This window comes from Bison bison, unplaced genomic scaffold (assembly GCF_000754665.1).
Source record: "Bison bison bison isolate TAMUID 2011002044 unplaced genomic scaffold, Bison_UMD1.0 scf7180017864302, whole genome shotgun sequence".
NCBI lineage: Eukaryota > Metazoa > Chordata > Mammalia > Artiodactyla > Bovidae > Bison > Bison bison.
In genome coordinates, this window is record NW_011494874.1 from 1272809 (window position 1) to 1297690 (window position 24882).

At 41.8% G+C, this 24882-nt stretch overlaps 1 protein-coding gene across 2 annotated transcripts in view; it reads right to left on the minus strand.

The window, feature by feature from the left end:
- RCOR1 (REST corepressor 1) overlaps positions 1 to 24882 on the minus strand; it is a 109607-nt gene that overhangs the window by 57686 nt on the left and 27039 nt on the right. Inside the window, exon 1 of one of the 2 annotated variants that reach the window (XM_010851329.1) lies at positions 5915 to 6177. The exons of the other annotated variant lie outside the window; for it this stretch is intronic. The gene's annotated coding sequence lies outside the window, so the exon portion shown is untranslated. Of the gene's footprint in view, positions 1 to 5914; positions 6178 to 24882 lie in introns of those variants that run through there. 2 annotated transcript variants of the gene reach the window in all.

The window sequence follows — 24882 nt, forward strand, 5'->3', positions numbered from 1 at the left end:
GCGAAATGCTGGGCTGGATGAAGCACAAGCTGGAATCAAGATTGCTGGGAGAAGTACCAATAACCTCAGATATGCAGATGACAACACCCTTATGGCAGAAAGCAAAAAGGAAGTAAAGAGCCTCTTGATAAAAGTAAAAGAGGAGAGTGATAAAGCTGGCTTAAAGCTCAACTTTCAATAAATGAAGATCATGTCATCTGGTCCCATCACTTCATGGCAAATAGATGGAGAAACAGTGGGAACAGTGACAGACTTTATTTTCTTGGGCTTCATAATCACTGCAGATGGTGACTGCAGCCATGAAATTAAAAGACGCTTGCTCCTTGAAAGAAAAGCTATGACCAACCTAGACAGCATATTGAAAAGCAGAGACATTACTTTGCCAACAAAGGTCGTTCTAGTCAAAGCTATGGTTTTCTCCGGTAGTCATGTACAGATGTGAGAGTGGGACCATAAAGAAAGCTGAGCGCCGAAAAATTGATGCTTTTGAACTGTGGTATTGGAGAAGACTCTTGAGAGTCCCTTGGACTGCAAGGAGATCCAACCAGTCCATTCTGAAGGAGATCAGCCCTGGGATTTTTTGGAAGGACTGACGCTAAAGCTGAAACTCCAGTACTTTGGCCACCTGATTCGAAGAGCTGATTCATTTGAAAAGACCCTAATGCTGGGAGGGATTGGGGGCAGGAGGAGAAGGGGACGACAGAGGATGAGATGGCTGGATGGCATCACCGACTTGATGGACATGAGTTTGTGTGAACTCCGGGAGTTGGTGATGGACAGGGAGGCCTGGCGTGCTGTGATTCATGGGATTGCAAAGAGCTGGACAGCGACTGAACTGAATCAAACTGAACCGTCTGACTACCTTCATCCCATCTCTCCTCTCCCCCAAACCTTGTAATCCCAAATCTGGTGTCTTTTTCTGTGATTAAAAAAAAATTTTTTTAATTGACCTGCAGCTCTATATTAGTTCCTGTTACACAATATAGTGGGCTTCCCACTATGAGTGAGAATTCCATGGACGGTATCATCCATGGGGTCACAAAGAGTTGGACATGACTGAGAGACTTTCACTTCACTCAGACTGTAAGTTAAATAAGCAGGGTGACAATATACAGCCTTGATGTACTACTTTCCCAGTCTGTTGTTCCATATGTTCTAACTTGCTTCTTGACCTGCATACAGGTTTCTCAGGAGGCAGGTAAGGTGGTCTGGTATTCCCATCTTTTTAAGAATTTTCCAGTTTGTTGTGATCCACACAGTCAAAGGCTTTAGCATAGTCAATGAAGCAGAAGCAGATGCTTTTCTGGAATTCTCTTGTTTTTTTCTATGATCCAACGGATGTTGGCAATTTGATCTCTGGTTCCTTTGCCTTTTCTAGATCCAGCTTGAACATCTGGAAGTTCTTGGTTCACATACTGTTGAAGCTGAGCTTGGAGAAGCCTATATACCCCAATAAAGTTTTTAAAAGATACCATCACAGACAAGAGGAATCTAAGGAGACATGGCAATTAGATGTAATGTGGTGGTATCTTGGATGGGATCTTAGAAGAGAAAAAGTAAAACTAAGGAAGTAAAAACAGGACATACATGGACTTCAAGTAATAACAATGTATTAACATTGTTTCATCAATTGTAAGAAATGCACCATACTAATTTAAGACAGCAGCAGGGGTGCTGGGTGTGTGGGAACTCTCTGGATTGTCCTGGTAACTTCTGTAAACCTGAAACTATTCTAAAATAGAAAGTTTACTTTGAAAAACCTCCATGCACAGCTTCCCCACTGTCTTCAGGATAAACCCAGGGCATTCCAATGCCTTGAACAGTCTGGCCACCCTGTCTTTCTAACTCCACGCCCCACTCTGCCGACAATCATCCCCACGTGATACCTGGGTCACTAAGCCTTTCTGCTCTCTCACATATTTCCTCTCACACTTCCTTCTCACTGCAATGTCCCTCCCTATCTTTTCCCACCAGCTAGCTACTACTAGTCCTGTAAGACAGCCCCAGGATCACCGCCTGCCCTGACTCTCCCAGAACAGCTCAGTAGTCCACCCCCTCACCACTCCCGTATCACCAGGGACAGCCTCTGTCACAGCTCAGACTTTGATAATGGTCTCCATAAAGACACAAGCTGCTGTGGAAAGAACAATGACTTTATAAGTTAAACTCAATTATTACTGGTGGCAATTATTACCAGTGGCTTTGGGGTCAGTACAATCTAATTATTACCTATTATTAATACTATGTGCCAGTAACAGGGTTAAAGTACTGTACATATCTATGTCATAAAACACACAAAACAGCCCTGTGAGATAAGAATTGGTTTACCTTATCCTTGAGTCTTTCCATCCAGTGGCCATTATCTGAGCTCCTGTCTGAGACTGCATTCCTACTTGGCCACTTTGCTGCCCGGTGAGGCTGACCTCAGCTTCATGGACCCATGTGTGTACCAAGAGCCTAGGCTTCTCTGAGGATTCAGAAGGGTACATGCTAAGTACCCAATACACACGTATTACTCCCTTCAGTCTCCCCTCTTAGACTGAGGCCTTGGAGACCTCTGTGTCTTCACTGTCTGGACCGTGACCAGGGCTTCATAGAAGCTGAATAAACTGGAATGCATAAAGTAACAAGTTAGGCCACCAACTAGTGGAAAGTTTTAGGAGGGGGTAGTATGCTGAACCCCTCCACCTCTAGAGGGCAGGCCTCACCTCCCCCCACCCCCACCCCTGACACCTCTCCTCAAAGACAGGAAAAGGCTCTAGCCTGACAAGAAGGCCATTTCAAACATACAACAATGTACAATGTTTTCAGCTGACAACACCAGGCGCAAACCTTCCTCAGTTCCGGTAATCTGAGTCCAGCCAATCCTGATCTCTGTCCCTCTGATTCCTCAAGGAATTTAGGTTCCGATCAAATGCTACTGAAGTAAACTCTACACTAGAAAATGCACGTGTATACTTGGATCCTTTCTAATTAAAAAATGTTGCATGAAGGGGAACCCCTTCCAGGGCTGGAAAGGGCACTCTTGTCTGACACTTGGAAATGAACTGTCCAAGGAGACACGCGTGCTGACAAAGGAAGAGATTTTATCGGGAAGGGGCGCCCGGGCGGAGAGCAGGCAGGTAAGGGGACCCAGGAGAACTACTCTGCTGCATGGCTCGCAGTCTTGGGTTTTATGGTGACATGAATAGTTTCCAGGTTGTCTCTGGCCAATCATTCTGTCTCAGGGTCCTTCCCGGTGGCACACATTGCTCAGCCAAGATGTATGTCAGCAAGAAGGATTCTGGGAGGTAGTTGGACACGTGGAATCTCTTTTTGACCTTTCCCAAACTCTTTCTGTTAGTGGTGGCTTGTTAGTTCCATGTTTCTTAACAGGACCTGCTGTTGTAAAATAGCTCACATTGAATGGTTACTGTGGTGCTTGGCCAGGGTGGGCAATTTCCGTCAGTGTGCTTCCCCTAACAAAATATCATGTTTTCTCTCATTCCCCCTGACTTCTCAGTTCAGTTCAATTCACTCACTCAGTTGTATCCGACTCTTTGTGACTCCATGGACTGCAGCACGCCAGGCCTCTCTGTTCATCACCAACTGCTGGAGCCTACTCAAACTCATGTCCATTGAGTCAGTGACGCCATCCAACTATCTCATCCTCCATCGTCCCCTTCTCCTCCCACCTTCAATCTTTCCCAGCATCAGGGTCTTTTTCAATGAATCAGCTCTTCACATCAGGTGGCCAAAGTATCAGAGTTTCAGCTTCAACATCAGTCCTTCCAGTGAATATTCAGGACTGATCTCCCATAGGATTGACTGGTTTGATCTCCTTGCAGTCCAAGGGACTCTCAACAGTCTTCTCCAACACCACAGTTCAAAAGCATCAATTGGAAAAACCACAGTCTTGACTAGACGGACTTTTCCTGACAAAGTAATGTCTCTGCTTTTTTAATATGCTGTCTAGGTTGGTCATAACTTTCCTTCCAAGGAGAAAGTGTCTTTTTATTTCATGGCTGCAGTCACCATCTGCAGTGATTTTGGAGCCCAAGAAAATAAAAGTCTGCCACTGTTTCCATTGTTTCTCCATCTATTTGCCATGAAGTGATGGGACTGGATGCCATGGTCTTCGTTTTCTGAATGTTGAGCTTTAAGCCAACTTTTCCACTCTCCTCTTTTCACTTTCATCAAGAGGCTCTTTAGTTCTTCTTCACTTTCTGCCATAAGGGTGGTGTCATCTGCATATCAGAGGTCATTGATATTTCTCCCGGGAATCTTGATTCCAGCTTGTACCTCTTCCAGTCCAGCGTTTCTCATGATGTACTCTGCATGTAAGTTAAATAAGCAGGGTGACAATATACAGCCTTGACGTACTCCTTTTCCTATTTGGAACCAGTCTGTTGTTCCATGTCCAGTTCTAACTGTTGCTTCCTGACCTGCATACAGATTTCTCAAAAGGCAGGTCAGGTGGTCTGGTATTCCCATCTCTTTCAGAATTTTCCACAGTTTATTGTCATCCACACAGTTAAAAGACTTTGGCATAGTCAATAATGCAGAAATAGATGTTTTTCTGGAACTCTCTTGCTTTTTTGATGATTCAGCAGATGTTGGCAATTTGATCTCTGGTTCCTCTGCCTTTTCTAAAACCAGCTTGAACATCTGGAAGTTCACAGTTCACACGTATTGTTGAAGCCTACAGATGTCTTGAACTCAAAATCAGTCTTCTCTAGAGAAAAGATAAACATTTTCCTTCCATTCTGTCAATCTAGCAAACTCATTGCTTAATCAATGCAATATCATTATGTATATAATCTTTAAACCAAAACAAGGACGGACAAAACACTTCAAGCACCCTTTAAATACACAGTGAAAAGTTTTGTGTTCCGGGTCTCCCTATTTCTCTTAACACTATTCTAACCAGCAATGTCACAAAAGTACACTGGGTCCCAATGGGCAGAACTACTGTTGTTTCACCACCAGGCACACCAAGAAGGGAAAGCCCCTCTGGCCACTGTCTGACTAATGGTGATACACCACCACCATAAGAAATACACAGGGCTGGTTTAACCTACACCATCATCCCCACGTCTGCATGGCCCAGGGAAAATTTCAGTCACTGAACTACCAGCTGAGGACACAGCTTTAATATTGTACCCATTTATTAATTAGAATCTACTTATAAAGAGTTGGGTTGGGGAAATGAGAACATGGAATTCTTTCCAAAAGTTTGGCAGAGCAAGATGTTAGAGAGGAATACAGAAAAACTGGCAAAAAGCATTAACAGAATACTGACAATTGACATAAATTAGTTTAGCTTTCAGAAGGGCAGTTTGGCAATGTTTACCAAAGCCTCTAGCAATTTATCCTAAAACAAAATAATCACAGAGTTACATAAAAATTCATCTACCAAGCTGCTCATCAAGTGCTGCTGAAAATGGCAGTAAATTGGGAACAACTCAAAGGTCCAAGAGACTTTAAAAGTTTGATATAACGATACAAGGGAAACGACGAACACTTTAAAAGAAGTTGCTTTTTTAAAATGTCCATTTAATGTACATTTTACATGAAGAGACAATACACCAAGTAAAACAGAGCAGACTACAAGAAGCACTGTATGTTACTGAATCATCCAAGGTAACAACTCACGTCCACTTACAATTACGTTTCTATTAACGTAACTCCATATCTAGGAAAAGCCCAATATAGCCCACTCACCTGGCTGGGCTGCCTTCTAACAAGAGCGCCTACTGTCCTCGCAGAGGCTCCCTCCCCAAGGCTGCTCCCACAGCTGAAGACTTAATAAATCATTAAACTGTTGACACTTAGTAAGAAATTATTTCCTTCCATCTGATGTCTTAGGAAGTTAGGAGTTGCTTAGAGTTTAAACCCAATGACACAGTTTAATGAAAGAAAAAGGAATGATTACCCAATCTATTGATGGAATTAAAAAACAGCACTATGGATCAAATTTTTTTAAAATCTTCATAATTATTACTGACTCTTCCATAACTAATCCAGATTTGTGAGGATTTTATTAGCTTCCTGCCTCCTCAATTTCTCTTTACAGTGCTTTATCCCTTTGAAAAAATTTTGGACATCCTTGGTCCCACATGGGTGCATGCTAACTTGCTTTAGTCGTGTCTGACTTTTTGCAGACCCATGGACTGTAGTCCGCCAGGCTCCTCTGTCCATGGGATTCTCCAGGCAAGAATATTGGAGTGGGTTGCCATGTTCTCTTCCAGGGGATCTTCTCTACCCAGGGATTGAACCTTCGTCTGTGTCTCTTGCGTTGACAGCTGGGTTCTTTACCACTGAGCCACGTAGGAAGCCCCCCTTGGTCCCATAAATGGTCTTTAAAAAAAGCACTACAAAAAATATAACATATGTAGAATAAGCATACTTTCTATGACTACAATGCCATTAACCTAACTGAACCCAAGAATACTGTAAAACACTTTGCACCCAAAAGGTTAAATATCTATGCTTAAAACAGAACACATGAAACCGAAATTAAAATAACTTTTTGTTGTAGTTTTAAATGGAAATTAGGGAATTCCTCTCTTTTTGATATACAGTGATATACAAACAACTTAGTAATAGACTTTGGGGAGACGGTACCATCTCACTCCTGTAAGAAATGATCTTAATTGGGCATACAGTCTGAAGTTAGGACTATTACTATTCTAATTCAAACAGTAACATATAAATACAAAAATCACATCATATCTCAGAAGAGTTTAGCAATACCACAATACACGATTTTACTGTTTTCTTTTAAAAACAAATCTAAGCCAATTTATACAAATCACACCGTATTAACAAAACCTCTATCCTTAATATTACAGCTGAAACTGAAAATTGTCATACAATCTTTTCATTAACATACTAATCTGGTAATATCACATTTTAACAATGTTGGAAAACCAGATGCCTTCAATTTCTTAATACTAGTCTTAGAAAAGGCACATCTCTTTTTAATTTAGCACAAATTGAAAAGTTAACTTTATTATATAAGATTATTAAATTATAATAAGTTTATTATAAACAAAAATTATTTTTGCCCCCAAAAGTAACCTATGCAAAAATATCTGTTCAAATTTTCATACTTGTTAGGGAAATCACAACAAATACCACTTACACTGTACATCAAATTCACAGAACAATTTTATTAAAAAGCAGCAAAATGTTCACGTTCATCAGATCACATAAAGCACACAAACTCTGGTTCACATCACAGAGAACCCGTGGTGATGAGCCGGTTAAATAGACGGGCTCAAACCCAAATCACCGTAGGGCAGAATTCTAGGTGTGCTGCCTACAAAGCTTAAGACACTGAAAAAGTCCCTTGGAAAGAAGTCTTCATTTTCTCAAATGAAAAACTGACTACTCTTACTATGAAAGCCAGTGTTTGGAGTAAGACAAGCAAAAAGTACCACCTGAGAAAAACTGAACATAATTTTCTAAGTGCTTCCCAGCTATGGCTCTCTTCTCCTACATTCCAAACCACTGACCCAGGCCCTCAGTGGCTTGTTCAGGTCGCAACAACATCCTTATCAAACTCTCCGCCTCCTCCCCTTGCCTCCAAATCCAAACTTGTTCCAAACAGATTCAGGAAACATCTGTCTTGTCTGTGTAATTCTATTTCACATTACCTCGTATAACTCTACTTCACATTTTCCTGCAAGAATTTCTCCGAAGTTCATGCCGGCTCCTAACCTGACTCATAATGTTACAGCTACAAAGAACTTCAGAGTCTGCCTAATTTACAAGTGAGGAGACCATCCTCTAGAGACATGCAGTGTCTTGCCCAAGGTGATTCAATGCCAAGGCTAAGTCTTTAATGCAGGCTCCCACTACTATTTTTGTCCCCAGGTCTCAGCCACACTTGATCACACTTAGTCCAGACCTTTCATGCTCAGGAAAAAAGCATGGTTCCTTGTCATGGTGCTGTGGGACTTCACAGAAATTTCTGGTAAAACAAAGTAATTGTTCTTGTTACTATTATGTTACCTGCCACCAGAAGAGCCAAAATACCAACGGAAGGCTCATGAGCTGTAACGATTCTGCTACCTAGCCACTCATAATGCTGATGAGAAGAGGATATATTTGTTTTGATAGTAGAGATCTCATAACTTTCTACCAACCAAACAAACCAACTTATTTATATGCAAATAGCTAAGCTCAATAATTTATCCAAATATTTGTTAAGATCCTATGTAAAACACTTCATTTAAGTTAAATTTTAAAAAGCCCAAAAAAGTCAACAGAAAAATGGGCAAAGCAGCTACCTCCTAGAAAAAAGTGGCTTCCCTGCAGAACTGCAATTTATGTAAATACTCCCTTTCTCCAGGAGGTGGAGCTTTACTCCCCACCACTGGCTTGTGAGCTGGACTTAGTAACTGGATTCCAAAGAACAGAGCAGGAAAGAGGGCGGGGTAACCCTACAGGAGAGAGATCTGGTTATCATTACCTTGGCCAGGTAATCAAGGTTAACATGGCCTGGTTCTCTTCATGATTCCAGCACGTACGCCATCCCTGCTCCCTCTACCCCCGACACGCACACACTCTAATGTGATGAGAAGTGAAGGGCAGTCTGCCGCTGTACAGTCTTCCCCAAACCCATTACACCAGCCTCATTGTAAGAAAAAGGACAGATAAATTCAGGAATATTCTACAAAACTCCTCAAAACTCTCAAGATCATGAATAACAAGGAAAGACTGATTAACTGTCACAGCCCAGAGGAGACCAGGCAGGCAAGACAGTTCAGTGCAATATGGAGACCTGGACTGGATTCTGAAAAAGAAAAGGCGCATCAATGGGAAAACTAGTGAAAACTGAATCAAGCTTAGGTAACAGTGACGCACCAGTGCTGGCCTCTTGGTTTTGATGCTGTGACAGACTGAATGGTAATGTAAGAGGTCAACACCAAGGACACTGGGAGAGGGACCTGATAATCTGCAGTGTACAGGAAGGGGAGAAGGACAGTAGCCATCTGTTTCTGAGAAAGTAACACCCCCAAAACTTCTAGAATTAGCGCAATAAACATAAGAAAATGTCAAAACTACAACTTGCAGATCATTTTTAAAAAGAAAGAAAAACCCTGCACTTGTTTCAGAGCAACAATGCAATGGGAAGCTGTCCAGTTAAAATTTTATCCTTCATAATCATACCTTAGGAGAAACATATACAGTTTAAAATCCCACTAGATAAACAAATCAAATTATCTAATATCAAAAAGGATGGGTAAGATTTAAAGTTTTGCTTTATACTACAGATAGCTTTTCCAGGATGATGACAGCCATTTTAATTATATGCCAATTATGAAAATCCTTTTCATCTTCAAAAGCCATTAATTAATTAATCCTCACAATACTTCTGTGTTATAGCAATCTTATTCAAAGCAAAGACAACCTGCCTAAAAAGGTTTAAGTAAGTCAGCTTCAAGTGGAAGTAAATCAGGCTTAGATCAAAATACTTGGGTTTTAAAGCACCTAACAAAAAGCCATTATGTCTCCATGCCTTAAACCGAAGATGCACCAAAAGAACAATACAGGTGGGAAATCCTAAATCCAGACACTGGGCACACGCAAGTATCCACCACTGTGATGAGGAACATCTTGAAAACAAAGAAACAAAATGCCTTTTGAAGGCTGGGTGTGTTAGTTGCTTAGCCATGTCCGACTCTTTGAGACCCCATGGAATTCTCCAGGCAAGGAAACTGGAGTGGGTTGCCATTTCCTCTTCCAGACATCTTGCAAAGATATGTTCAAGAGCCTTTTTAACACATTCCTACCTTGTATGTGTTTGGGCTTACAAAGTCAATCTAACAAAACTACTTAAGGGCAAAAACCAAAACTAGAAGAATTTTTTTTTTTTTAACAGCTGAGGCAAAGTGAATTAAAATAATAAAAACAATTTATTTCTACTCGAATGGGCTCACCAAGAAACATTACTACTCACACAAGCTTAATCTTAATTTTGGAATTTACTGTATTGCCTGGTTCACAGATTTTTTTTCATCTTGTCTTTTGTTTTATACAAACCAAGTGGGAGGAAGAGATGGGGCAAGATAAAAGGAAATATTTATTAACCAACTATTATGTGCCAGGTACTTTCACAAACATTAACTTATAATCATCTCTAGAAAAGATACCAAAGTCAGTTCTTAAAAACTGAAAGATCATAAAAACACAGGAAAACGTCATGATAAAGTGGGAAAAGTAAATTACGAGGCTTGCCATAGACAAGGTCCTCAGAAGATGGATGCCAATGAGCACCATAAAAGGAAAAAAGAAATGTCTGAATACGAGTCGTTCTAAAGGACGACAGGTCAGACACTCCAGGAAGCCGGTGCCAACACACACAGAAGCAGCGAGTAAGACGGCTGCCTCCAGAGAGGAGAAACAGAAGGCTGAGGATGCCGGAGAACTCTCCTTGTCATCATACATGCCCGTTTGCATCTTTGAATTGTGTGCTACATGCCTATAATACCTATCCAAATATTCAATACATTTTTATTTAAGAAGAAAAAAAGTGAACTACAGGGAACGAGGTGTGGCCACGACCACCAATTCTCAGTTACTGAGACTGGCTGGACCACCACCCTCTGGCTGGGAACACCATGGTTCCCGCAAACATCCAGGCCTTCCAGCTCACAGGAAGGGGGGGTGTTGTCATAACCCACAGCTATTATAAGGCATTACTCAATGACAAGCTCAAATCAGAATTCAGTCTTGTCTTTACTTCCTCTTCAGCTTTATGCAAGTGCCCAACTCAAAATGGAATCCACATTTTACCTGATGCCAACAAATATGTAACACGAATCTTTTACAAATTACTAAGAAATAACACTAAACCTTGACAGCAGCTATATTCAAATGGACACACACACCCTTCCAATTTATGTTACCTATACATTCTAAGCACATTCACTACTTATCAATAGTAATATTTTTGTCAACTGGAAGACAGAAAATGTTAACAGTAAGTGGCTGTTATGCTTCTAAGCAAAAAATCTCAGCTGGGAGGCTGGTTCTAGGCTGACAAAAACAGAATATGCTAGAGAGAAATGTAGTTTTGAGAATTTTCCCCCAAAGTAAGGCCTCAATGAAAGGACATAATAAAATACTTAAATACAAATGTAGGTAGATGGTACAACAATATGTGAAGGGAAATGTTCAGAAGGACAAGAAGATAGGCAAGACTAATAAGAGGACGGAACAAACAACATCACACAAAACACTTAGTTTGAGGACACAAGAATCAGGTAGTTTGAGGACACAAGAATCAGGCAAAGGTCTGAGAAAGCTAAGCACTGCCCAAAGGAGACAGGGGGCAGGAAGGTACCCACAGGGCACTTCTCAGCACCCTTCTTCCATCCCGCCAGTCATCCTCTGATGCAGCCATTTACAGGGTTTAGTGAAACAGTTCTGGAATGCAACAAGACTGTCCAGACTGAAGTAGAGTTGCCTAATATCTTTAAGCCTCAGTTTTCTCTACTGTAAAGATGGAAAAAACAATTTCTTCCTCATAGAGATTAAACAAAATAGCATTTTAAAACAAGCAGCAAAGGTTATTTAGCACATATGAGGGGCTTAAAATAAACGATCCAGACATCAGGACTAGATTCAATCCTAAAGCTGCTTCTAAGAGACCCGGTTACCCTGCTCCCATCGAAAGCAAACCTAACAATTCTACTTATTCCAGGCATAAAGATCCTCTAGAATAAGTTTTCTTTATTTAAAAGGCCTACTACTAATAATCAACTCAGGCAACTCTCAGCCACCAGAGATCAGATACATGCAAGTCTCTAAATAAGTGAGGGGACCCATTCAGTCTATAAATACGCTTACTCATATCAAGAATTTCTACTTCAGTCTGAAACTATTTTTAACTCTATATCCCTCATAAATGGCAATACTCAAAACTTACAAGTCAAATTATTTTCCCCAATCACAGTCGGTGATCTGTGATGCAGCTGTGAGAGTTCTATCAGCTGCTGGTAAATTAGGAGTTCACTTTAAAACTGAGAACATTCTCATTAAAATCCATGCATTCTACTATGAGTCCAAGTCCTAATACTTACACAGCAGTCAGGAGTGAGAAGACAGACTATTCAGTACATGGCAAGCCATCCAACACTGAATAATTAATAACTCTAAAAGGGGGCACCTTCCCTGGCCATCCAGTGGTTAAGAAGCCACCTTCCAATGCAGGGGATGCAGGTTCCATCCCTAGTCAGGGAAGTAAGATCACATATGCCCCCAGGGCAACTAAAGCCTGTGGGCTACAACTAAGATCTGATACAGCTAAATAAATTAATTCATTTAATTTTTTAAAAAAGAGAGTTCCGTGTTGTTAAAATATCTCAGTTCCAAACTCAGCTGGAAAGAATATCTATGATACCAATGAGACAAAATAGAGTTCAGTAACCCTAAGTTCATTCGTTCATATATTAATACAACAACTGCAGAATAATCAAACTCCTGCAAAAATACAGAAATTTCAGAAAGTATCTGGGACTGTTTCCCCATCAGTAAAGTGAGAAAACTGGACCTGACCTCTAGACTCCACTAACAGACAAGAGAGGACATCACCCTCCCTGCTGCACTTTGAAGCCTCCCCCGCCCCGCCCGCCCCCTCCCCACCACCCCACTTCCCGCTCTCCGGGGAAATCCTGTTAGGTTTTATTTTGGTTTGTTTCACTGATGGGTGTGGTGAGGTCTGTGAGGTTTGTGTGCTTTTTTCCACTCACTTCCTCCTGAAGCTTTACTACACACTGATTCACGGTAACCTTAGTCGTTAGCACTGCTTGCTGATCATTACACTGCTTCTAGCTCCCTCTGCCTCCCTGGCCTCACACACTGCCATGCTAGAGAACCAACCCATGGTGGATCATAGACAGAATGCCCGTTTCCTCAGTCAGACTTTTTCACTGTAGACAGACTGCATTCTAACCCAGCAACTCAATTGCTCACACCATCTCTAAAAGGGCCAAAGACTCAGCTTTAGAAATCACGGGGCCAGATGCCACACAACTGCTTCTGAGGAGACCTTACAGCCACAAGTGCTCCTCACAATGAGGACAGGGGCAGCGAACACCGCTCCTAGAAACTGCTGCCTAAGGCCGGTCCCTTCAGCTCTTCTGGCTCCTTCCCACCCTCCGTCTTGCCCTGGTTCATGGAGCAGAAGTCACATGCCTATGGCTAACTGCACGGAAGGGTGGGAAAGCACAGTAATAGCTTCCGCTTTAGGACGAATAATGTGGGAAATTCCCCCCAAAGACAGTGTTCTAAAGGTGCTGGTGGCCAAAAAGATTAGAGGTATTACTGAATCTATGTTCCAATTTCCTGATTTTGATACGTGCTTTATATAAAGGAGAATGTCTGTCTTTATAGGAAAAACAATGATACGTTAAATAATAATCTACAACTCAATAATAAGAAGACAACCAAATTAAAGTGGAAAAAGGATCTAAAAAAGTATTCATCCACATAAGCATATGAAAAGATACTCAATATCATCAATCAACAGGGAAATACAAATGAAAAGCACCAAGGAAATTCTCTGGTGGTCCAGTGATTAGTGCAATGGCCCATGCTTGATCCCTGCTCAGGCAATTAGATCCATAAGCCACAGGGCAAAGAAAGAAACAGAAACACATACACAGTGAGATACACTTCACACCACCAGGGTGGTTATAATTTAAATGACAGACAATAACAAGTGTAGACAAAGATGTGGAAAAAATGCAACCCTCATACACTGCCGGTAGGAACGTGAAGTGGACCAGCCCCTCAAGAATGGAAAACAGCTTGGTGTGGAATCCAAGACTGGAAGCAATGCTCCCAGGACCCACGGGCGCCAGTCCACTGTCCCTGAGATTCCAGAGCCACACAGACCCCAGTCCACTGCTGAACTTCATCTGTCCCCTCTGCAAGACTGTGGGATCCTCTCCAACCTCAACGCTCTGAAATTGCATTAATTTATTTTTTCCTTTACTCACTGTGCTGGGCACTTGGTGGATCTGTTCAATCTAGAGACTTATGACCTTCAGTTCTGGAAAATTTTTTAAGGACTAATTTAATCACTGTGCCCTTTCAATTTTCTTTTTTCCCCCTCTCTCTAGTAATCCAGATGTAGGCTCTCCTGAAGTGATCCATCAACTGTGATATACTCTTTCTGTTTTGCGTCTGCATTCATCACTAATTGTTAACATAAAGTCGTAACTGCTTTGGTCCTCTTTCTCTCCTGGCATGGTGTCTCTCTTCCCTGTGCATATACACGTACACCTGAGGAAAGCAGGCAGCATGCGCTGCTGCTTCAGGACACTTCTGCTACAAAACCTCAGCACCATTATCACACTTGAAGAAAACCGACACTCGATACACAGTCCACATCCACATCTCCCCACACCTCCTCCTCCCCAAACAATACTCTTCACTGATCTCATCACGGCTCAGGCACTGTACATTTTCATCGGTCTTCGCTTAATACTTTCTGAATGATTTTTTTTCAGTTTCCTATTGAAAATTTCCTCTGCTCTTCTATTTTCCAAGAGCTCTTTCTTACTCTCTGAATGGTTCCCTATTTTGTATATTTTTTTTTTTTTTTTTGGCTGTCCAGCACACAGGATCTTAGCTCTCTGACCAGGGATCAAACCCATGCCCCTTGCAATGGAAGTGTGTGTTAACCACTCGACTGCCAAGGAAGTCCCTTTAAAATACTATTTTTGTATCATGAATTTAACATTTTCTTTAAGTTCTTTTAGCCTTTTGTTTTTGAAGTTTGAACTTTCCTTCTGCAATTTACGTTTTCTCTCTTCATTCAATTTCTTTTTTATCTGCTTGCATTACTGTTAGAAGCTTTCTTCATGTTTACAATGATCCTTGACTGCTGAGGCACAATTAGGAAGGAAGTCTTAAAAAGCAGGTTTTCCCTGCATGTGCACACAAGGCTTCCTAAGCAGCAAGGCTCGCAGAGTGATGGGACATGGATCCATCTGTTTCCCTGAGAGCCACGATGGACTGTGTTCTCTAAAGCTGACCACAGTACCTCTTACTTCATGTGATCTTCTAACACTGTGACCAACTGGAGCTCTTGCCTCCAAGAGGTGAGGTTTATGTTCCCTCCCCCTTGAACTTGGGCAAATTTGTAACCAAAGCATGTGACATGCTTTGACTTTCAAGCACAGAGACAAAACAGATTCTACCTGTTTCTCTTGAGACATACACCTTTGCAAAGTGTGTGTCCGAGTACGTGATCTGAGTGCCTTGAAGCAGCAGCACAATCTAGTCCATACGCAGAGACCTTGTGGAGAGGTCCCGAGACTACACGCTGAGAAAGGAGCCTGCTGTGCCCCCACCACACACGCAGACCCACCTCCCTGTGCCCACGGCTCTTCCAGCTCCACCGACTGACAGCAGCCAAGATGTTACCTGAGCCAGCATCAGAATCTCCCAGCAAAGCTCCCCCAAATTCCTGACCTACAGAAAGCATGCAATTAGCTTGGGGGGGGGGTCATTTTTTAGGCACGAAAGTAAGAAAAATACTACTATACACTGGAAAAAAGGGGACCTTTGTTATGTGGTGGTGGGAAATGTGGTGTGCAGTCATGTGGAATCTTTTACCTAATCAATTCAAATGACCCATCGAAGGAGACTCCCGGGCATGACACTGAACATGTCACCAGTCTCTTCACAATGCCTATGATAAAATGAGAGGGGAGAGAGGAGTAGCTAGGGAAAACGGATTGCTAAAAATAAAGGAAGTCAGCTGCGCCTGAGTGCCGCAACTGCTAAAGCCTGTGAGCCTAATGCCCGTGCTCCACAACGAGAGAAGCCACGGCAATTACAAGCCGAACACCGCAACTAGAGAAAAGCCCGTGCAGCAGCAAAGACCGAGCACAGTCTAAATAAACACATAAATGAATACATCAAAACGAGAAATGGCTATGGGAGAGAAATCAAATCCAGGCTATGGTTGAAAAACTTTTTTAAATACCTCAGAAAGATCCAAGAAGGTTCCAAATTGGCACTTCAAAACAAACCAAGGATCTTCTAAAAACATTAAGGGCTGCTTCTAAAGAGCCTCTTCAATGAAGCAGTGGAGCTGCTCAGACTGTTAGGAGCAGTTGTCCCGCAGCAGATGCACAAGGAGCCGGAGGAAGGGAAGGACCCATCGGAAGGTGGCTTTTGTCTAACTGGAGTGGATTAATAAACTGACACACAGAAAACCTACACGAATTTTTAAGGAAGTGTACCAGTTTGGACTGAAAGAGACAAAAATAATATAGAACAAAGGCCTTTTTTATTCCCAAAATATTATGAGCATGAAGCAGACTAAGAAAACTTCACTCAGCTATAAAACCCAGCCATTCCTTTTTTTTTAACTTTACACTGGAGCACAGCTGATTAGCAGTGTTGTGATAGCTTCTGGTGCGCAGCAAAGGGATCCAGTTATACACATACACGTACCTGTTCTCTTTCAAATTTTTTTCTATTCAGGTTATTACAGAGTAATGAACAGAGTTCCCTGTGCTACACAGTAAGTCCTTGTTGGTTATGTATTTTAAATACAGTAGTCAATCCAGAATACATGTCAATTGCAAACTCCCAATCTATCCCTCTCTAAAAACCAGCCATTTCTTGAAAAAAAATTTGCAAATCATAGATCTAATAAGAGATCAATAACCGGAATACATAGAGAACTTGTAGAACTCAACAGTATCAACAACAGATTTTAAAAATGGGTGGAGTACTTCAACAGACATTTCTCCAAAGAATATACACCAATGGTTAAGAAGCACATTAAAAGATGTTCAGTATCACTAATCATTAGGTAAATACAAACAAAATGATACCCAGTAGGATGGCTACCACCAAAAAAAGAACAGGAAAATAACGAGCATTAGTGAGGATGTGGAGAAATCTGAACTTTTACATGGTGCTGGGAATGTAAAATGGTACAGTCAATGTGGAAAACAGCAAGGCAGTTCCTAAAAAAAAAATTAAATTACCATATGAGCCAGTAATTCCACTTCTGGGTGTATATATCCAAAAGAATTGAAAGCTGGATCTCTGCGATATTTGTACACCTATGTCATAGCAGCATTAGTCACAACAGCTAAAACATGGAAGCAATCCAAGGCTCCATCCACAGAAGAATACCCAAGCAAAATATGGCACATCCATACAATGGAGTGTTATTCAGCCTTGAAAACAGAAGGAAATGCTGACACAGGCTACAGCATGCAGGAACCTCGAGGACATCACGCTAACAAACACAGGCCAGTTACACAAACACAGACGCTGTATGAGTCCACTTATATGAGGTGCTTAGAGTAGTTAAAAGTCACCGAGACAGAGAGCAAAACGGCAACTGCCAGGAGCTGGGGGGAGGTAGATCGTGGGAATGAGAGCTTAAGTGTTTAATGGATACAGAGCTTCAATTTTACAAAATGAAACGCATTCTGGAGGTGGATTTTTGCTGACGGCTGTACAACATTATGAAGGTATTCAATATCATTGAACTGTTCACTTAAAAGTGGTTAAGACGGAACAACAAGGTCCTTGTGCAGAGCACAGGAACCTACATCCAGTCTCCAGGGATGGAGCATGATGGAGAAGACTGTGGAAAAGAACATGCATGTGTGAAACTGAGGTGCGGCGCTGCGCTGCGCAGCAGGGGTTGGCATGGCGTTATGAACTGTAAACCAACTGTACTTTGGTAAAAAATGGCTGAAGAGAACTGAAAGTAGCTCAGTCATGTCCAACTCTTTGCAACACCATGGACTGTATAGTCCATGGAATTCTCCAGGCCAGAGTACTGGAGTGGGTAGCCTTTCCCTTCTCCAGGGGATCTTCCCAACCCAGGGATCAAACCCAGGTCTCCCACATTGCAGGCAGATTCTTTACCAGCTGAGCCACAAGGGAAAATAGTTAAGATGGTAAATTTTATCTTACATGTACTTTAACCCAATTATTAAAACCTAGACACTACTATAGTAAAGGATAACTCAGAAGGCAAAACAAAACTCTCAGAGTAGAGCCAAGAGCCTTGGAGAATCACCCCCAGGTGAGAGAACTGAGTCCTGATAAAGGGCTGGCAGCTGTGCCCGCCTGGATTTCAGGAACACCTTGGACCCGTGACTGCTGCGCCTGTTTTCTCCTTTTCTGAACAGGTGTGCCTGCAGCATCTATCCTAAGCCTTACCCACCATGTGGAGAAAACAGATTACTTGGCTCTTAAGTCCACATGTGTCCAGATCCAGAACTATACCTGAGGAAACACATCTGGCCACAGCTGGCCTGATTTAGGGGACAGGATCTGATGTCACAACTGGAAAAGGGTGCTGGGGGAGGGTATGAACATAATTTGCATGTAGTAGGAACATCTTTGACTATACAGATAAAGGTCCATATAGTCAAAGCTATGGTTTTTCACATGTACAGATGTGAAAGTTGGACCATAAACAGGGCTAAGAGCTGAAGAACTGATGTTTTAGAACTGTGGTGCTGGAGAAGCCTCTTCAGAGTCCCTTGGGCTGCAGGGAAATCAAACAGTCAATCCTAAAGGTAACCAGTCCTAAATATTCATTGGATGGACTGATGCTGAAGGGGAAGCTCCAATACTCTGGCCACCTGATGCGAAGAACTGACTCACTGGAAAAGATCCTGATGCTGGGAAAGATTGAGGGCAGGAGGAGAAGTGGATGACAGAGGATGAGATGGTTGGATGGCATCACTGACTCAGTGGACATGAATCTGAACAAACTCCAAGAGACAGTGAAGGACAGAGGAGCCCGGTGTGCTGCAGTCCATGAGGCTGCGACAACTTGGAACATGACTTAGCGACTGAATATCAACAATGGGAACATCTTACAATCAAAAGGTAAATTGTGGTAAATCATCTTTTCCAAAAGTGGTCACAACATCCTCCTACACATTCTCCTCAGAATCAGACTTTGATTCAAATTTTATCAAGAGGTGGAGTCTATGTTGCCTCCCTCTGAGGCTGAACAGACATGAGACTAGGGCAGAACCGAGGCTGTGAGGCTCCTGAGGCAGGTCACAAAGGTGATTTGACTCTCACCTGGCTCTCCTGGCACGTGCCCATGCTGAGACCCAGGAAAGGAGGTGCCAGGCCAGTCCAAGCCGCTTCAGTGGCCCTGCTGATCTGTGTGCAGCCACTATGTGACCACAACCTGAAGAAAAATACAAGCCAAACCTGCCCACGTAAGCCCTTCCTAAACCCTGACCACCAAAAACCGTGTGAGACAGTAAAATAACAGTTGTTGTTTTCAGGCAATAGCTGTGACAACAGCAATACAAACAGTGACTAGGATGCAGGCTGACAGTTGTTGGAGGCTGTAGGCCTTTACATCTGGGCCAGTTTTCTCTCAAAGAAGAATCTTATCTGCTGCCCGGAGGGAACAACCAGGCTGCAAGAATTCTGGGATGTCCTGAGGTTCTCACCATTCACCGTGGAAACTTCACGCAATCTCCGCACCCAGCACCGTCTCTGGTCTAGGCACCCACACTCCAGCCTTCCCCTCCAGCATCCCTGGGGCTCACACTCCACTACGAGTAAACTGGCCCTCTGCTGGGAGAGGGAAAGGGTAGCTGCTGGGTGACAGGAGTGGAGCCAGACTTCCAGTCAGCCCTGCAGCTGAGCCCTGCCCACAACACACTAGGCCCTGCAGACAACTGGCACGTCCACCTGCCCCCCACCCAGGCCTTTGGGAGGCGCTGCAGCAGCAGCCTTCTTGCTTCCTAGGGCCTCACACCACCTCTCCCTCCCTCTGGCTCAGCCTCCTCAGTTCTGCCAAGGTAGTTACTTTACATTAGCCTGTTTTCAGTTTCCAAAACACTAGTGACATCTCCAGACTGCTCTACTCTTTCCAGTATCCCATTACTGAAGGCATCAAAACTCAGTCTTTTTACCCTCTACCTGTCTGCCAGCTCTATATGCTTTGTTCACATTCCCTCAAAGCTAATCTCTTAGTTCAGCCTTCACTCTCACTAAAAATCTTTCAAATGGCCTTCCTAACTCTCTTCTACACTCTACCCAGGCTTTCCTATGATGTCTCAGAATACTCCTCTGCTCCTATTATGCTAGCACATACTAAGCGTTCAGTGAGTTTAACGATTAGTATTATCATTAAATAATCAGCCCAAGACTTTCGTAAGGATTATCTCTTAATCCTCATACCAACCCTATGAGATAAATATTATCCTCACTTAACAAAGAAAGTAGTTCAACAACTACCTATGGAATTGAATCATTTCTCATTTTTCTCTTGCCAAATAATCTCAATAGTCTCACCCAAGCTCTAAAATTTTATTTTCTACAGTTCAAAGGTAAAAAATTGGAGGCACTACACACAATTTACACTAAACACAGATTTTCAAAATCACAGACATTTGCTAATATTGGCATTTAACAAAACACTTTACTCCTTCTAGATGACTCCTAGTCCCACTTATTCCTTCTCTTACATGAGGAAACTGAAAGGACATGGGCCAAGATACAGCTGAGGCAGGAGAAGGGGGGATAAAAATCAAACACATCTACAGGGAATGGAGTCACAATTATATCAATGCCTATGTTAATACCCTCATCCCCAAATACTGAACTTATCCAATCACAAGGGAGGTTCTCCCAAATGTTCCCAACATGAGATCCAGAAATATAAGATTACTTTCATGAATATTCAGACACAATGCTGCGCCAATCCTCAGTGTAACTTGTCTACAAAGAGAAGTGAGTCACAGCTACACAAGTTCAAAGCTACCAGATGAGGATATGACCACCTGTGTAAAACCAGCCTTCACACTACACTTGACACACTACTACAGTCCCACAGTCACTGTACTAGACACAGGAGCACAGAGTAGAAATAAAACATGGATTAATCTGTGGGCAAGAAATATGACACCTTGTGCAGGTTACTTAACTTTCTGAAGCCTGAGAGTAGGCTTCCCTATCTGTAAAACACTGAGTAGAAACTACTTCCTAGGTTGTCCTGCGATGCACTGACCACAGTGGCTGGCATACAAAATGCATAAATGTCATCTACTATTTCTAAATAACTACTCAAACATATTCTTTAAATTATAATCAGACAAGAGGCTAATAAGTATGGTGGTCTCTGGGTAACTGTGAGACTCAAGAGGAAAAGGGTAAGAAACCAATTATATTTCACTCTACCTTTTTCAAATTTAGCTGTTTTACACCAGTGACACATTACCTATTAAAAGATTTTAATTAAAAAAATGAAATTTCAACCAAAATAAGAGAGGCATCTGATGCCCCACAAGGCCTCCTTCATGAGTCTGCCAAGTCTGGGAAGGACAACCTAGAGTATCTGTCGTCTTTCTGGAATTAAACATGCGTTCTGAGATAGATTTAGGGGTCCACATCTAGTCCCTACACAGCTGAATACTAACCGTTTAAACCTAAAAGACCAAGCCTGCAGCACAGAGTTATCTTATTCTCTTCAATTTCAAACATTCAATTAATTAAAAACATGACCAGTTCTTTACACTATAAAAGGTTTATACAATTTCACAGTTTTAATTCCAAACTATTCTGTTTAGTTACCTTCCCCCACAGAAGGTAAAACATCCAAACACTTTTTAATGAGGAAATTTTATTACATTTCAAGCTAGATCTGCCTAGCAACAAGTTATAAACTTATGTCACCTACTTATGTTCCCATGGATACAGTCATGAACAGTACAGTGGCAGCTGCACAAAATCAGGACAAGATCCCCAAGAGATTCATACTGAAAACTTGAATCGAAAACAGTGCTACAAAGGTAGGGACAATGTCTAGTGCCCTTCCCATTAAAATTCACTTCTCCGTTACCTACAAGTCCAAACATCCTTCTGCTAGAATCTCCCTCCTTAAACCGACCCCCAATCAGTGTTTCTGAAAAAAACTGTTAATAAGAATTCAGTAACAACGTCCACATCAGACTGATACTGACCTTGGCCTATCTGTATATTCCCAGGGTTGGTTCCCATAGTTCTTTCTGATGTAGCAAATTTGTCAAATTGGCTTGGACACAAGGAGGAAACCCATTCTATGTATGAAATCTATAATCTGAGGAAAGTTAAATGTTTTTATTGGTTTTTTAAACTAACTTTTTTTAAGTACTGATATTTGAAGTAAAAGAAGTACCTAATACAAATTGTGAAGACAATTACTTTAAATGTGGATATTTATTTCCAGTTTTTAAACACTACAGAAACTATAAAAAACTAAATTTAAATACACTACAACTAGAGAAAATAAAGAAATGCTCCCTCATAACAATGTACTTTTTCCCAAACTATAAAACTTCTAACACAGAAAAGGCAAAGACTTTTCTTTAAACCATCTTTCTCCTAGCAATCTGACCAAAAACTAAAAATCCTAGAAGTTGTAAGTAAAATGACAAATTTGTCTACATAAAATCTAAAACTTAAAAAAAAATTTTTTTAACTTTTTAAGAGCTAAACTCCTTACATCATCAAAATAAAAGCATTTACAAAACTGGTATCAAGGGCTTCCCTGGTAGTCTAGCGGTCAAGAATCTGCCTGCCGATGCAGAGAACACGACTTTTATCCCTGGTCTGGGAAGATGCCACCCGCTGTGGAGCAACTAAGCCCGTGCGTCACAACTACTAAGCCCAGGTGTCTAGAGCCTGCTCTCCACGAGAGAAGCCACTGCAGTGAGAGGCCCACACACTGTAACCAGGAGCAGCCCTGCTCACCGCAGCTGGAGAGAGCCTGGGCACAGCAATCAAGAGCCAGTGCTGTTGTTATAAATGCACGAATATGTATCAAAAGGCTAGTTCCTTTAATGTACAAACAGTCCTCATAAATCAGTAAGAAAATAAAATGGGCAATGGTCACAAATAGTTCATAGAAAGAAAAAACAAATGATCCATAAATATATGTATGCTGCTAAGTCGCTTCAGTCGTGTCCGACTCTGTGCGACCCCATAGACGGCAGCCCATCAGGCTCCCCCGTCCCTGGGATTCTCCAGGCAAGAACACTGGAGTGGGTTGCCATTTCCTTCTCCAATGCATGAAAGTGAAAAGTGAACGTGAAGTCGCTCAGTTGTGCCCGACTCTTAGCGACCCATGGACTGCAGCCCACCAGGCTCCTCCGCCCATGGGATTTGTCAGGCAAGAGTACTGGAGTGGGTTGCCATTGCCTTATATAAAAAGACTGATAATCATTCTTAAAATAAGGACACTTTCAAAATCTACATGGAATGAGAATAACCTCTGCAGAAGGCAATTTCATAGTTTTCTATCTAAATTTTGATCCAACTGTTTCATTTTTAGGAATCCACTGTTGTTGTGTTAGTCTCTCAGTCACATCTGACTCTTTGCAATTCCATGAACTATAGCCCGCCAGGCTCTTCTGTCCATGGGATTTCCCAGGCAAGAATGCTCAAATGGGTTGCCATTTCCTTCTCCAGGGGATCTTCCCAACCCAGGGATGGAACCGGCATCTCCTGTGAGGCAGGCAGATTCCTCACCACTGAGCCACCTGGGTACCTACTGTACAGAAAAGTGAACCTAAGTGAGCAGAGACTGCATGTAGCAAGACAATCATGCAGAAATTGTAACAGAAAATACCAGAAACAAGAATATGTTTATCAATAGGGTTAAATTATGACTGAAGTGAAGTGAAGTTGCTCAGTTGTGTCTGACTCTTTGCGGTGTCTGACTCTTTGTGACCCCATGGACTGTAGCCTGCAAGGCTCCTCTGTCCATGGGATTCTCCACGAAAGAATACTGGAGTGGGTTGCCATTTCCTTCTCCAGGGGATCTTCTCGACCCAGGGATCGAACCCAGGTCTCCCGCATTGCAGGCAGACTCTTTACCATTTGAACCACCAAGGAAGTCAAATTATGATTAAATCCACACAAACACTACACAGTCATTATGAAGAAAAATAGCTGCCTTTATAGTTCATTTCTATATATGTGTATATATACAGTCTAATAAGTATATACTGCTTCAATATTTCTCTATATAGGAGATTTTAGAAATTTATATGGAGGAAAATTTTAAAGTTGGCATGAGAAAAACTAGAGATATGGGACAGAGAAGGAGGACTTAGAAATTAAAAACAATAGCAGTACATGCAAAAAAAAAAAAAAGCCACAGATTTTACTTTAAAAAAAATTGTTTCTAAATATCTAAAAGGCAAGCAATCTGAGAACATATATATGCAACGATAACTAATGTATCACATTGATAAGAAAATCATAAAAAAGATTCAATGATAAAAGGACGTAGAGACAATTCAAAAGAGTACAGAGAAAATGTTTTACCTCTGGAAGCTGCAAAAGTTTTTATTAAACAAGGCACTCTTGTTTATTCATCTATTTGTCTAGTGCAAGCAAAAATATATACAGCAAAACAGACTGCAATTTACTGCTGCTATGCACTACTTATGTGCCTTCTGGAACACAGCCTGGCAATGTGTCTAAAGATCTTCAAAATGTTCATACATGATGACCTAGTAATTTCACTTTGGGGAATCCACAGAAAAAATCCAAAATACAGGGAACTGTTTTATATATATGGAGATTCATCTCAAATTGCTTATAAGAAAAAAAATTAAAACTGAATATTGAAATTAAACCTGAATATTACCAACAATAAAGAGAGGGTATGTCTGGTAATATTCTATTTCATGTTCAGTTCAGTTCTCTTGCTCAGTCGTGTCCGGACTCTTCGCGACCCCATGAATCACAGCACACCAGGCCTCCCTGTCCATCACCAACTCCCGGAGTTCACTCAGACTCACATCCATTGAGTCAGTGATGCCATCCAGCCATCTCATCCTCTGTCGTCCCCTTCTCCTCCTGCCCCCAATCCCTCCC